Source organism: Elephantulus edwardii, unplaced genomic scaffold, assembly GCF_000299155.1.
Source record: "Elephantulus edwardii isolate Elephantulus edwardi_28Jun2011 unplaced genomic scaffold, EleEdw1.0 scaffold00019, whole genome shotgun sequence".
NCBI classification, from domain to species: domain Eukaryota; kingdom Metazoa; phylum Chordata; class Mammalia; order Macroscelidea; family Macroscelididae; genus Elephantulus; species Elephantulus edwardii.
The window spans coordinates 26,054,897-26,069,790 of NW_006399769.1; the positions used below are offsets into that span (position 1 = coordinate 26,054,897).

At 36.4% G+C, this 14,894-nt stretch overlaps 1 protein-coding gene across 4 annotated transcripts in view; it reads right to left on the reverse strand.

Annotated features, from left to right (window-relative positions):
- The window catches only part of LTBP1 (latent transforming growth factor beta binding protein 1), a 687,127-nt gene that overhangs the window by 13,458 nt on the left and 658,775 nt on the right, over window positions 1-14,894 (reverse strand). The window lies entirely within an intron of this gene.

Below are 14,894 nucleotides of genomic sequence, written 5' to 3' on the forward strand. Positions count from 1 at the left end.
ACATCTGCTGCTTGCCTGTATACCAATTTTGGACTTAATTATTAATATCAATGCCAGAATTTAATTAATATTAATGCCAGAGTTATATAGAGGTCACAGCCTTGCTCAATATTAATGCAAGATGCATAAATAATTATTGAAACTGGAATGTAAAAGTTGGAAACAAAGAGAAAGGAATGGTAGTTGGAAAGTATGGTCTTGGTGACAGAAATGCGGCTGGATATCAAATGACAGAAATTTGTACGTTTAATGATTTATTCATTGTGCGTAACTTTTTTTTTAAAAAAAAAAAGAAACAAAAAGGACAGTTTTGCACATGGATCTCACTTGATGTACTGCACAGGAATTAAAATGACTATATTTGCAGGAAGAATCGTTAGAGTAGCTCAATATTTGTAGTCAAAACCAGGCCAGGTGCTGAATATAGAACAGACCATCAATTACTCATGTGCAAGTTCAACTTCAAGCTGAGGAAAATTAAAACTATTCAAGAAGAAGCAAAATATGATTTTGGGTCTGTCTCACCAGAATTTAAAAATAATCTTCAGAAAAGGTGTGAGGCAATGAACAGTAATGATTGAAAACCAGGTGAGTTATGGGATGATATGAGGGATATCATCCATGAAGAGAACAGAAGTCATGACAAAAACTCCTGTAAAACAGGACTGACATTGGGATTAGGGAGAGACTGAGAAAGATGGGATAAATAATGTATACTGCATTGAAACAGATGAGGGAGAGAACTGTTTAAAAGGAATATATGTTTAAGTATTATTGTCATGACAGGAGTCCAGAACGAAGGCTGCATAGTGGAGTGGATTTGGAGGGAGGGATTGTAAAACAATGATAGAAGTTTTCTTTTACTTTTCAAAGGGAAGAGTGAACTGAAAGGGAGGGTGGGCAGGGACAAAAGTGCAACAATGAATGAATGAATGGAAATCCAAAGTCTGTACATTTTCATTAAAATTAATAATAATAAAAAAGTTAAATAAAAAATAAATTATCATTACAGACAAAAAAAAGGGATATATGATTAGGTATTATTGTCATGACAGGAGTCCAGAACGAAGGCTGCACAGCAGAATGGACTTGGGGGGAAGGACTGAATAACAATAAAAGAAATTTTTCTTTTACTTTTTAAAGAGAAGAGCAAATTGGGGGGAGGGGTGGGCAGGAAGAAAAGTATAACAATGAATTAATGGAAATACAAAGTCTCTGTAAACTTTCATTAAAATAAATAAGAAAAAAAAGTAAACCAAAACAAACCAGAGAAGGACTTCTCCAGTGCACATGGGACATTCTCCAGAAGTTATCACATATTAGGACACAAAGCAAGCCTCAATGCATTAATAAACACTGAAATTACACAAAGTATTTCTCAGGTCACAATGCCATAAAACTAGAAATTACTGACAAGAGGATAAAGCTTAAAAAACCAAAAACAACACTGCTACCCCAAGGAGAAGCTGGTTGGTCTGAACTGTGGAGAGCTTTTCAGGACACACGCTCAACACTGCTCCATCAAGGGCCATTTGTTACTGTCATGTGCCTTCAGTTTGGAACCAACTCATAGTTAACCCTCCAGTGGGTTTTCATAGGCTTTAATCGTACAGAGGATTCAAACTGCATGCCTTTGGGTTGGCAGTACAATTCCTTACCCACTAGGCTAACTGAGTTCCCTCCTTGGAGGTACGCTGCTGTTTTTTGCTGTCCAGCTGGAACTGACCCATAGCTGACTCTCTGGTAGGTTTTCAGAGGCAGTAAATCGCATGAGGGAAGACTGCCCTCCTTCTCCCGAGCAGTATAGTCCTGTATTATACCAGTTGTTGTTAATTCTGACTCATGTGTGTCAGAAAAGAACCAATTCCTTAAGAGTTTTCAATGGCTGATTTTTTAAGAAATAGATTCTGAGTCTTCATTCTATGGCACCTCTAAGTGGACTAGAACTTGAAACTTTTCAGTCAGCAGTCAAATGCATTAACTGCACCACCAGGCATACGAATAAGAAAGCAGTGGTAAAAAAAATAAATAAATAAAAAGAAAGCAAGCAGTGGTGGAACTAAGGAATATATACTCCCTTAAAAAAAATAAAGTCAACAAAATATAATACTAAGGTCCATTTCACGTACTTTGGGCATGTGGCCAGGAAGGACCAGTCCTTGGAGAAGGTCATCATGCTCAGAAGGGTGGAGGGACAACACAGGAGAGGAAGAGCCTGGATGAGATGGATTGATACAGTGACTGGGGCAATGAGGGTCGGTATGTTGGAATTAGTGAGACTGGCTCAGGACAGGGAAGGGTTCAGAGCTGCTGTACATAGCATCACTATGAGTCTCAGGTGACTCAATGACACATAACAACAATAAGGTCTTATATCCAGGAGCTGTGTACTTATGCATATACTATTTAATTTAAATCTCAGAACCACCCTATTATAACTGCAAGTTGTTTACTTTGTATCCCAATTTATAACATAACTTGCCTCAGATTAGAAGACAGATTTGAACCTAGGTTGATCTGTCTGCAAACGTGTTCTTTCCACTTTACTTCTACTCCTCTGACATCCTGAGGGGAAGATTATTTAACGTACTCTCTATACTGTAAGTGTCAGGTAAGTAATTATTTCAGCCATAAGCATTTGTGATTAGAATTCCAGAGGGAATAATAACCACAAATGCTGATGAGCTCAGTTCCACTCAGGTCAGCAGTATCATTAGCAGGATTTATGTTTATTGAATTTGCTCGATTTATTAGGTGAAAGAGATCAAATTGCTTTATGTTCAATTAAATAGTACTTGTCAAGGACAGGGAAGTAATGAAGTAAAAAGTTTTGGCAGGGTTTGTGTTCTGTGGGACTCCTATAAAGTTAGTGCTCCAAGGAAACCCAGAGCCAGACACCAATCAAGTTCTCCCCACTCCCAAACCTCACCTAATGTTACCCTTCTAAGTTCAGTCCCTCCAGCATTTCCCTTCAGACTGCTGTTTATTTAGCCTGACTGTATGTAGAGAAATAGATGTGTTGGGTATGAATGTCAGAAATATAGAGGGTCCCTTCATATTCTAAAACCTGGATTCAAAATGTGTATGTTTCTAATAGTATTAAATTATGCCATCCATGAAAACCTTAAAAGAACCATAATTTAAGAGTTCCTTAGGAGAGGTGGTCCTCATTTCTCAATGTCCAGCTTTGGAACTTAAGGGGAGCTTTCAGCAAAACTCAGCAGAAATTAAAAATGAGGCAACCTCTAATTTTTGATGAGAGACAATGCAACAAACGGAAAGGCCAACAGGAGGGAAGGCCAGTATGTTAATTTTCTAAATGAATCTGTCCTATCTTTCAATTGCAAGGACGCATAGAACATTTCATTTCTCCCTTTTGTACTCATTACCATTTTAAAGTGATAATCTGAAAAGTCCACAACTGGGAGGGGAGTTACATATGGAACACATTTTACTTTCTGCATTAAGTGGAATGATTTTAAAATATGAGTTAAATGTTAGTTTAAAACTAGAGGCGGAAATGTGGTTTTTACATAGTAAACCTTGGAGTCATTGAATGTTTATATTTTTAAATAATAAAACGAGAATGGCAAAACAACTGTCTTCTGAATCCTTCCTACCTTAGTCATTCTATGACTTGAAAGTAGGAAACATTCTTATTGAATAGTCTATGATCCAATTCCTTTTATTGTTGTTGTTAGTTGCCACTGAGTTGATGACAACTCCTTGCAGCTCCTCAAACACCAGATCAAAACCCTGCACTATCTTCCTCCCTCCTCACAATTTTCACAGTGACCAAGCTCACTGCTGCAGTCACTGTGTCTCTCCATCTTTTCAGGGTATTCCTCTCTTTCATTGTTCCTCTACCTTTCTAAGCATGATGTCTTCTTACAAGGACTGATGTCTCCTGACAATGTCCCCAAAGTATGTGGGACGAAGCTTCACTAACCTTGTCTAAAGAACACTCTGGCTGCACTTTTCCCCAGGACAGCTTTGTTAGTTCGTTCGGCATCCCAGGGTATAGTCAATATTCTTAACCCACACTGCAATTCCAAGGCTTCTTTACTTTCCAACTTTCACATCCATATGAAGCAACGGAAATCACTATGACTTAGGCTGGGCACATCTTACACAGATCAAGTGACCTGTGGCTGTAGTATGAGATAACCACGTAACAACCTCAGGTAGAACTGTTCTTCCGAGTTACCTTCAAATAAAAATTTTAAAAAAGGATGGAATTTAACCAATTGTGAGAATGGTAGAGGAGTTAAGAACTTAGTTACTACATGGGAAGTCTACAGTCTGAACCTACCAGATGTTCTGTGCTTTAATAATGATTTCAGCCTTGGAAACGACATATGGCAGTTAAAATCTATCCTTCCTTCACCATGAGTCAGAATCGACTTGAAGGCAACAAGTTTTGCTTAAGGATGGATAGATAGACTAGTTACGCTGAGGGAAATACCTAAGTCTTGAAAGGACAAATACTGCATAAGACCACTGTTACATAAATAAGATGAACACAAGGCAGGGCAGAGCAAGAAAAGAAGAGAGAGACCACGAACACTATATTGGAACAGTTGAAGGAAAGGAGTATCTGAAAGAAATGAATGATTAGACATTGTTGTTATTGTAATGTGCCATCAAGTCACCTGTGACCCATAGTGACCCTATGTACAACAGCCCTAAAACCTGCTCTGTCCTGTGCCAACCTTATTTTCTCTGACACACCTACCCCCTTTTCTCTAGTCACTGAATCAATCCAACGCAAAAAAGGTCTTCCCCTTGGAAACTGACATTTATTGCAAAGTGAATTGGGGGAGGAGGAGGAAGGAACAACAACAAAAAAAGCAAAAAAGCCTATCAGTGAATGAATGAAAACTCACCCTTTCTGTAAACATACATTAAAATAACATTTTTTTTTAAAAAGAGAGAGAGAATAGCTGGTCTAATCTATTTTTCTTTCTGTTGATGAATATGTGACCAAAGAAACTGAATAGTATTCTCAAGGTCAAGCCAAGGGTATATTTTTATGATAAGAAGTGTTGCCGTTTCCAAAGAGAGCAAATAATTGAAATGTAAGGGTGAAAAAACCTCGGGTTTCTACTCTGGTGTACAGAGTAGCAGTAATTTGAATAGATAACAATGGATTTGGTTTTCTATTTGGGAAGGCAAAGAAAATCCCATTATTATTTTAATGTTACCATTTTTTTGTAGAAAATGTAGTAATAACATGTCTAAAACTCTATTAATCTATATTTAAAAATGTTCAAAATCTGTAGCTCTCCAAGAGATGCAAATAAAAACAACTATGAAGTCTCGTCTCACCTCATCCCAGTAACAATAGCAGCAAACCACAAATGCTGCCAAGGCTGTGGAAAGATTGCAACCCTTATTTATTGCCGGTGGGAATGTAAAATGGTGTAACCACTATGGAAGGCAGTATCACACTTTGTTTAAAAGTTGGAAATAGAAATACAAATACTACCCTAAAGAAATAAGATATTCCACCCAAACAGATGTATGCGCACCCATGTTAACTGCTATGTTATTCACAACAGCAAAGAGATGGAGGTTTACAACTAAGTGCCCATCAACAAATTAATGGACAGAAAAACTATGATCTAGTCACACAATGGAATACTATGCAGCACTGAAAAAACAAGGAACTCATAAAATATTACAGAACATGGGTGATGCTGGAGGATATTATGCCAAGTGAGATATCTCAGTCACAAAAGGACAAATAGTGCATGGCACCACTGTTATGAAACAGGACTGACAAGGGGTTTGGGAGGAAACTAAGAAAAGAGAGGATAAATAATGAATATAGCATTAGAACAGATGAAGGAAAAAAAATTTTTAAAGGAATATATGATTAGACATTATACATATGACAATAGCCTAGAATAAGAGGTACATAGCAAAGAGGACTGGAGGAAGGGGGGCTGGGAGATAATTGTGCAACAATGATTGAATAGTTTATTTAAAAAAATGACCTGGGGGAAGGGAGGGATAGGTGGTAAAATGTGCAACAATAAAGAAATGAAAATCTAACTTTTCTATAAACTTTTGTCAAAATCAAAATGAAAATAAAAAATTATTAAAAAACATTATGAAATAATAAGATATACTGCTACATCTATAATCATTATTGGAAAAACAAATGCTAGGTTACTACTGTCATACTGAAATAACACTAAAACACAGTCATATATGAACTAAAGGACATGAGATGTCACTACAAAGCAAGGGAAAAAAGCAACTTTTTTTCCCCTTCTTTTTTAAATTTTTTATTAATTTCAATGAACATCTACAGAGATTTTGGATTTCCATTCATTCATTGCTGGACTTTTCTCCCTGCCCACCTCACCCCCACCCCCAGTTCGCTCTTCTCTTTGAAAAGTAAAAGAAAAATTCCTTCATTGGTATACAATCCCCTCGGCACCCCTCCACTCCGCACCCCCATTATACTGCACTCTGCAACCTTGATTCCAGACTCATAATGCCCTAAAATATATTGCTTTTAAACTGTTCTCTCCCTCATTGGTTTCAATGCAGTTAGTCCCATTCCACAGCAGTGGCACTATGCAGTGTTAGTCCTTCTGTGACTGAGATATTTCACTCAGCATAAGGTCCTTGAGGGTCACCCATTTTGAATAATATTGCATGAGTTCCTTGTTTTACAATGCAACATAGTATTCCATTGTGTGAATATACCACAGCTTCTCTATCCATTCATTTGTTGATGGGCACTTGTTTCCAAGTCCTAGCTATTGTGAACAAAGCCGCAATAAACATGGGTGTGCATATATCTGCTTGGATGGTGGTTATAGTCTCTTTAGGGTATATTCCCAGTAGTGGAATTGGTGGGTCAAATGGTATCTCTATTTGCAACTTTTTGAGAAAGTGCCACACTGCTTTCCACAGTGGTTGCACCATTTTACACTCCCACCAACAGTGAATGAGGCTTCCAGTCTCTCCACAACCTCGCCAGCATTTGTTGCTTGCTTCTCTGTTAAATTTTGCTAGTCTTACTGGGGTGGGGTGAGATGATATCTCATAGTTGTCTTGATTTGCATCTCTCTTAGAGCTAGAGGTTTTGAACATTTCTTCATGTGTTTGTTGGCCATCTGAATGTCTTCCTCAGTGAAGTGTCTGTTCATATCTTGTGTCCATTTATCAATTGGGTTATTTACCTTTATCTTGTTGTGGTGCTCAAGTATTTTATAAATTCTAGATATAAGTCCCTTATCTGACATGTCATTACCAAACACTTTTTCCCAGTCTGTGGCTTCCCTTTTTACCCTGTTGGAGAAGTTTTTGGATGTGCATAGGGATTTGATTCTTAGAAGGTCCCATTCATCTATTTTATCTTCTCCTGGTTGTAGATTTTTCAGGATACTTGGAAGACTATTTATGTTGTGGATTAGGACTACTAAAGTTCTTCCTAGCTTTTTTTAAATGAAGTTAATAGTCCTTGGTTTTAGTCCTAGGTCCATGATCCACCTTGAGTTGGTTTTTGTATATGGAGTGAGGTGGGGATCTTGTTTAAGTCTTCTGCAGATAGTTTTGCAATTTTGCCAACACCATTTGTTTAAAAGGCTGTTGTTTCCCCAATTAACTGATTTCATCCCCTTGTCAAAAATCAGTTGACTATAAACAGATGGGCTGATTTCCGGGTTCTCAATTCTATTCCACTGATCTATGTGTCTGTCATTGTACCAGTACCATGCTGTCTTAACTACCATGGCAGTTTAGTAGGATCTGAAATCAGGGAGTGAGATGCCTCCTACCTTTTTTCTATTTTTAAGGAGTGCTTTGCTTATTCGTGGTTTCTTTCCATTCCAAATGAAGCTGGAAAGTGCCTTTTCCATCTCGTTGAAGAATGGGATTGGTATTTGTATTGGGATTACATTGAATGTGTAAATTGCCTTTGGTAGTATTGCCATTTTTACAATATTGAGTCTTCCTATCCATGAGCAAGGGATATTCTTCCACTTCTTCAGGTCTCTTTTTTTGTTTCTTGTAGTAATGTTTTGTAATTTCCTTTGAATAGATCCTTTGTGCTTCTAGTTCTATTTACTCCCAAGTATTTAATCTTGTGATTAGCTATTGTTAGGGGTATTGTTTTGTTAGCTCCGGCTTTGTATTCTCTTCGTCACTGTAGAAAAATCCAACTGATTTTTGTATGTTGATCTTGTATCCTGCTACTTTGCTGAACTGGTCAACTATGTCCAGTAGTTTTCTTGCTGAGTAAAAAGCAACTATTTTAAAAGTACTGGCCCTATTCTAGGGTTTCTTTGTATACTGCTATTTTCCCAAATCTGAGATGGTTTGCCTGTTCTCATCTTCCCTGTAGAATCTGTTCTTGATTACTGATAGCCTCAGTAGTTCTTATGTCTGGCAATAACATCTTTACCTCTTCAATTTGAACGGTATTGTCTAGAGTTGAGCAGTGTACAACCAGAAAAAAAAATGCTCAAATAGCTTGGCCTGTCATGACACTTGAAGCTCACTAGGAATTACTAAGCAGGTCAGCTGAATTCTGAAGCCTCCAATGGTCTATTTTGTATCAATATGTTTATAACAATACTTAAGGTGTTGGCTACTTGTGCTGAGCAAAACAGTTTACCTCCATAGCTTTTGCTCTGCCAGATTTGAAGAAATGGAAAACAACAATCTGATGGTTTTCTCAGTAATTTGTCTATAGCCTATGAGTATAATCTAACTTTCCTTTACATCTCTTTTGCCAGGATTGTCTATTCTAAACTTGAAACAGGCATTAAAAGGCCCAGACTTCCAGTAGTTTTGGTTCAGCTATCAATGACTTATGAAGTCAATTACACAAAATCCAAAACCTCAACCATCAAACAGAATTTTAAACAATGATTTACAGTGATTTTTACAAGGTCCCAAGCAAATATAGTTCCTTATTTTAAAAGTACATTTTAACTAGTCTTATCACTAAAGAAAAACATAAAAACTATAACAGCATTAATTTTATATAAATATATGGGTAAAACTATTCACAAAAATCAAATCCTTTAGCAAAAGTAAATACTTGAGTGTTTCAAAAAATAGAAAAATATAATTTTAAGAAAGTTCAAATTGCTAAGACTTTATTTTTGAGACAAATTAGAAGAGTTGTTAATGGAAAAGTAAAGTTATGTCTTAATGATAAAACTATTTTAAGTGAATATTTTAATTTCTTGGTTGCTATGATGCAACTGTGACACTGATGTGTCAAATGTGATAATGGTTACCACTGGTAGACAGTGTTTGGTGGAGCTCCCCGATTAAAACAAGGTTGGAAGGAGAAGTGGCATCCACTTCCAAAATAGCTTCCCTCCAAAACTCTATGAACTTGGAGAAACGATATACAAATGTTCAGGTCTTTCGTTCATAGAGTCACTATGAGTTGTCTATGATACGACAGCACTTAACAACAAAACAACAACTATGGCTCTAAAATTAAGATATTCTAATTAGCCTTTAAACCCCAAACTCACTGTGACCAAGTCCATTTTGACTAAGAGTAACCCTCCAGCCCTTGAAGCGCGTGTCTTAGGATTGCAACACAGCTCCTTGCCATTAGGCCACCAGAGCTCCTTGTTGGTCATAGGGAACTGTCAAATTTGTACAATTAGAATTTTGAGTGTACTTGTCAGTAGCTAGTTTGGCAAGCAATTCAGTTTCATTTCTTGCCTGTCTCAGCTTGGCCTCACCCATGAGGTTAATGTCACTATTTAGGCAAATTCTACATTTTTAGAATTCTTACTTTCTTTAGCAACAAATTTCAAACTTTGCAAACCATACCCTTTTACCATTACCATTTATTAGCCATGACCTCAAGTAGCATGTTTTAGCATGAAGATTCAGAGGCAAAGAAGGAAGCTGGGTAACTGGTGACCACTGATCTGTATTCATTTTATTCCTCTCTGAATTTTTATGACTCATAGTAAATACCTACACAAGTACACAAACACAAAACCCACTGCTGGCAAGTTAATTCTGGCTGTAGCAGAATTCCTACCTTCTGTAGGAATTCTCAGGCTATAAATCTTTAAAGCAGGGAAATCTGCTAATTTTTCTATGTGGCTGCTGTTGGATTCAAACAGATGACCTTTCAGTTTGATCCAGACAAATTACACACTATGTCACTGGTTGCAAGAGATCAAATTACATAGAAAACATACTGCTTTTATTCAAGAAAGAATAGCTTAAGCATTTAAAAATCTTAGCAATAAAGTTTATTTAATTGAGTTCTTGGAAATCTAAAAATAAGTTCTAGTCAATTACGTTATTTAGCAGAGGAGCTGAAAGTATCATATACGTTTGCAACCTTGGACTACCTAATTAACCTTGGACAAGTTAAGAGTTAATCACGTATTGATAGCACCTACTGTATGTGGTGGCTGTCAGTAACAATCAGTAAAATGCATACAAATGACCCGGAATTGATAGGAAGTAGTCCATTCACAGCACCTATTATTATTATTATTATTTCTACTTTATACAGCATTTTACTCTTCTAAAGTTCGAGTTATTTTCAATGTTTACTATGTCTTAAACATACCATGGACTGCCAAGAAAACAAATAGGTTTATCTTGGAGAGAGCGAAACCAAGGCTCTCCTTGGAGGCTAGGATTTTTAAGCAGCTCCGCTTCACATACTTTCGGCACACGGCCAGGGGAGATCAGTCCTTGGAGAAGGACATCATGCTTGGAAATATTAAATTGAGATGCACACACATTAACAAAAAAGCTAACGGATTTTATTTGATTGAAAATTACTGCATTACTAGAATGAGGTAATTATATACATTGAATTTAAAGCCCTAGAAAAAGCTGTATTGTTTCTATAAATTGCATGTTAATTTAAAGCCAAATAGTAAATGATTTTTTTCTGCGAACAAAGCACATTAAAACTGGAATCACAACTCCAATTGGTGGTTTAGAGCCTGCATGGCCACAGGTAGATGACAGAGCACACCAGAGTCTCTTTAAGCCCACAGCGGCTCCCAGTCTCTACTAGTTCTGGAACAACCCTTCCTGCCTTTGATTCTTACCTCCTTTCAAAGAGGCCTCTAGCACTTGCATAGCAGGATATGTGGAATAAGCATTAGGTCAAATTCATTTCTTGGAACAGAATTTGGTGAATAAGAATCACTAACTTCTGTGGAATATTTACTATATACCACACAATTCCCCGAGCATTAGCATCATCGACCCTCAAGCAGGCAAGTGGTGTTGATAGTCTGATTTTATAAATGATGCAAGCACACCACAATCACATTCAAGCATAAAGCTATTTTTGCAAAAGTCACTTCTGTTTTATTTTGTAAATAATCCTTTCCTTGTAGGAAAAAGACATTTCAATCTTTTCTATGTGAGGGCAAGGTCCCTAAAAAAGTAATTGCTTCAGTAGAAAACAACATAAATTGCCTACCTGCCTTTTTATATGGTATCCAAATCAGTCTAGTTCCATGTGTGTCAATGATTCAAATCCTGAGATTTGGACCTCTTAACTGTCAAGAATGCCATCTCTGCAGACAAGGTGTACACACCACACACAGTGTGCAGGGACTGCAGTCACTTGATTTCACAAAACTCTACTTCTTGTTTGTAATGCTCCATTATAGTTGATTGACTTATTTAATCGCAATGATCAGAATCTATGATCAAAATTAAAAAAATGCTTTCCTACGCAACAGTATTAATTATCATAACCTCACAAAACAGTTCTCAATGTTGGCTCAAGGAAACTGTAGTCACTTTTCCAGTGCGATAGACAGAACTGATTCTAAAAGCACTATAAGGTCACTGGTGGGCAGAGGCTGAAGGCGGTGACCACTCACCATGTCTCACATCTAGGATGTTCCAAAGACATTATTAACATTCTTTCGAAGCATATTTCTTGGTCAAGCCTTTAAATATGATTGCTAAAAGGCTCTTTGCAACTATTGCCCACTTAAAGTATTTTTTAAGTTCTGCCTGTAAGTCAAATCCCTGTCTTCCTTCACACCTCAAATGGTATTCTGAAACTTTTATACCAAGATCTCTGGACACATGTAAGAATCCTACATGGCTATGGAAATAATTAGCTCAATTGTTCAAAGGTATATTCCAAATTCTTTCACAAAACCTTATGGAAAAAAATCAGAGTAGAAAAGCTGTCATGAAGTATTTAAAATTTATTTATCACATAAAATGGTGAATATATGAACAAGCGTTATCACTTGCTTTATTTGAAACAATATTTAGAAATAAAAGTCTAGCTTAGCATTACTTAATCACGTAAATTGGTTTTAGAGAGCTGAATGCTATTTTACATTTAATGTAAAAGCACATTGTACATCTGTTAAAAAATTTTGTCTAGTAGATACTAGCTCCTCAGTAAATAAATGGAGAAATATGTAATTTAACTTAAATGAAAATCACAGAAGCTGTATGTAACTGAGATTTAATTTCAGATAATTTAGTTCCCTCTTCTAAACCACAAGATGTGACTGATTTATAAAGTCTTCTTATTAAGAATAGTCTTCTTAGTATTATATTAAGAATGACCCTCACTACTGTATCCATCTAAAAGTCTATTTACTTTCTACTTAATTGCACATGACACATTCTCCAGAAATGATCATATACTAGGACACAAAATAAGCCTCAACAAAATAAAAAGCACTAAAGTAATACAAAGTATCTTTTCAGGCCAAACTGCTTTAAAAATAGCAAATAATCACAAGAAGTTAAAGCTTTTAAACCATCCACATGGAAGCTAAATAAGTCTCTGCTAGAACACAACTGGGTGAAAAGAGAAATAAAAAAATGAAATACTAAAATTCCTCAAAATAAATGTAAATGAAACAGGACCTATCAAAACCTCTGGGATGCAGTTAAGGCAATCTTCAGGGGGCAGTATATAGCAATAGGCAAATACATAAAAAAGAAAGAAGCAAATTTAATGACCTAGTCAATTCCTCCACCAAACAGTAAAAGAATAACTATCTACCCGATAGCTTCTAGAAGAGAGGAAATTACAAGGACAAGAGCTGAAATCAATGAGATAGAAAGCAGAAAAACAACTGAAACTACCACCAAGACCAGGAAGTGGGTTCTTCAAAAGGATCAATAAAATAGTCAAACCACTGGTTAACTTAGCTAAAAAAAAAAAAAAGAAAGAAAGAAAAAAAAGACTCTAATAATTAATGCAAATAAGAAATAAAAAAGGTGACATCACAACAGAACCAGATAAAGTTAAATAAAAATACTGTACTATTAAGAAAATTTATACTCTGATAAATTTAACAACCAAGACGAAATGGAAAATTCCTAGAAACTTACACCTTACACAAATTGATACAGACAGACATAGAACATTTGAACAGACCCATTACAAAAGAAGAAATTGAGCAGACCATAAAAATACTCTCCCCCAAAAAAGTTCTAGCCTAAAATTGCTACACGACTGAACTTTACCAAACATTCAGAGTTGAACTATCACCAATTCTACTCAAATTATATAAATAAATGGAAAAAGAAGAAACACTCCCAGAGTCCTTCAATAATCAAGCATCATAATCCTAATACTAAAACGAGGCAAAGAAACTACCAAAAAAGAGAACTACAGACCAACATTTATCATGAATATAGATGCAAAAATCTTCAACAAAATGCTTCCCAATAGAATGCAACAAGCACATCAAAAAATACTTCATCATCATTAAGTGGGGTTCATGACAAGTACAATTCAACAAAGAAAAAAATTCATCACATTAACAGAGCAAAGAACATGATCCTGTTAATATACACAGAAAAGACCTTTGACAAAAATTCAACACCATTTCCTGATCAAAACACTCAGCAAAACAGGAATAGAGGGGAATTTCCTCAACACAGTTAAAAGTATATACACAAACCCAGGAGCCAACATCATTCTCAATGGACAAAGACTAATAGCATTTCCTTAGCAACAGGGACCTGATAAGGATGCTCACTTTCACCGCTCCTATTCAGTATTGTACTGGAAGTATTTGCTAGGGCACTATGACAAGTAATGGAAATAAGAGGCATCCATTGGCAAAGAGGTGATTATACTGTCACTTAATGTAGATGATATGATAGTGTAAAGTCCCCCCCCAACACACACACACACAGTTAGACATAGTAGACCAATTCAGTGGAGTGGCAGGATAGAAGATCAATGTACAAAAATCAAGAGTTCCTCTACAATAGCAAAGAAATCACAGTGAAAGAAATCAAGAAAGCAATACCATTTACAGTAGCCAATCACAAACTGAGATACTCAAGAATAAACCTAACTAGAGACACAAAAGACCTTTATAAAGAAAGCTACAAACTACTACTCTGAGAAACAAGAGACCTAACTAAATAGAAGAATGTTCCTTGTTCATGGAAAGGAAGACTCAGAATAGTAATAATGGCAATCCTACCAAAAGCAATCTTACCTGTTCAATGCTATGTCAATAGAGATACCAAATTTATTTTTCAAAAAAAATTGTTGTTACTGTGTCATCCTGTAGACTATGACTCACAGTAACCCTCTGTACAATAGCTCTGAACCCTGCTCTATCCCGAGCCAATTTGTCTCAAAAAGACCTACCCTCACTACCCCAGTTAGTGGGTCTCAATTCATTTCACCCAGGGTCTTCTTCTCTGCTGTCCCTCAGCCCTTCCAAGTATGATATCATTGTCCAAAGACTTGTCCCTCCTGAAAACATGCCCAAAGCATGTGAAACAGCTTCAAAATCCTTGCTTCTGAGGAGCATTTGTCTTCAACCTCTCCAGAACAGACCTGTTGTTGTCTTGGCAGTTCATCCTCTTCTCCAGCAATGCAACTCAAAGGAATCAATTCTTCTTCTGTCATCCTT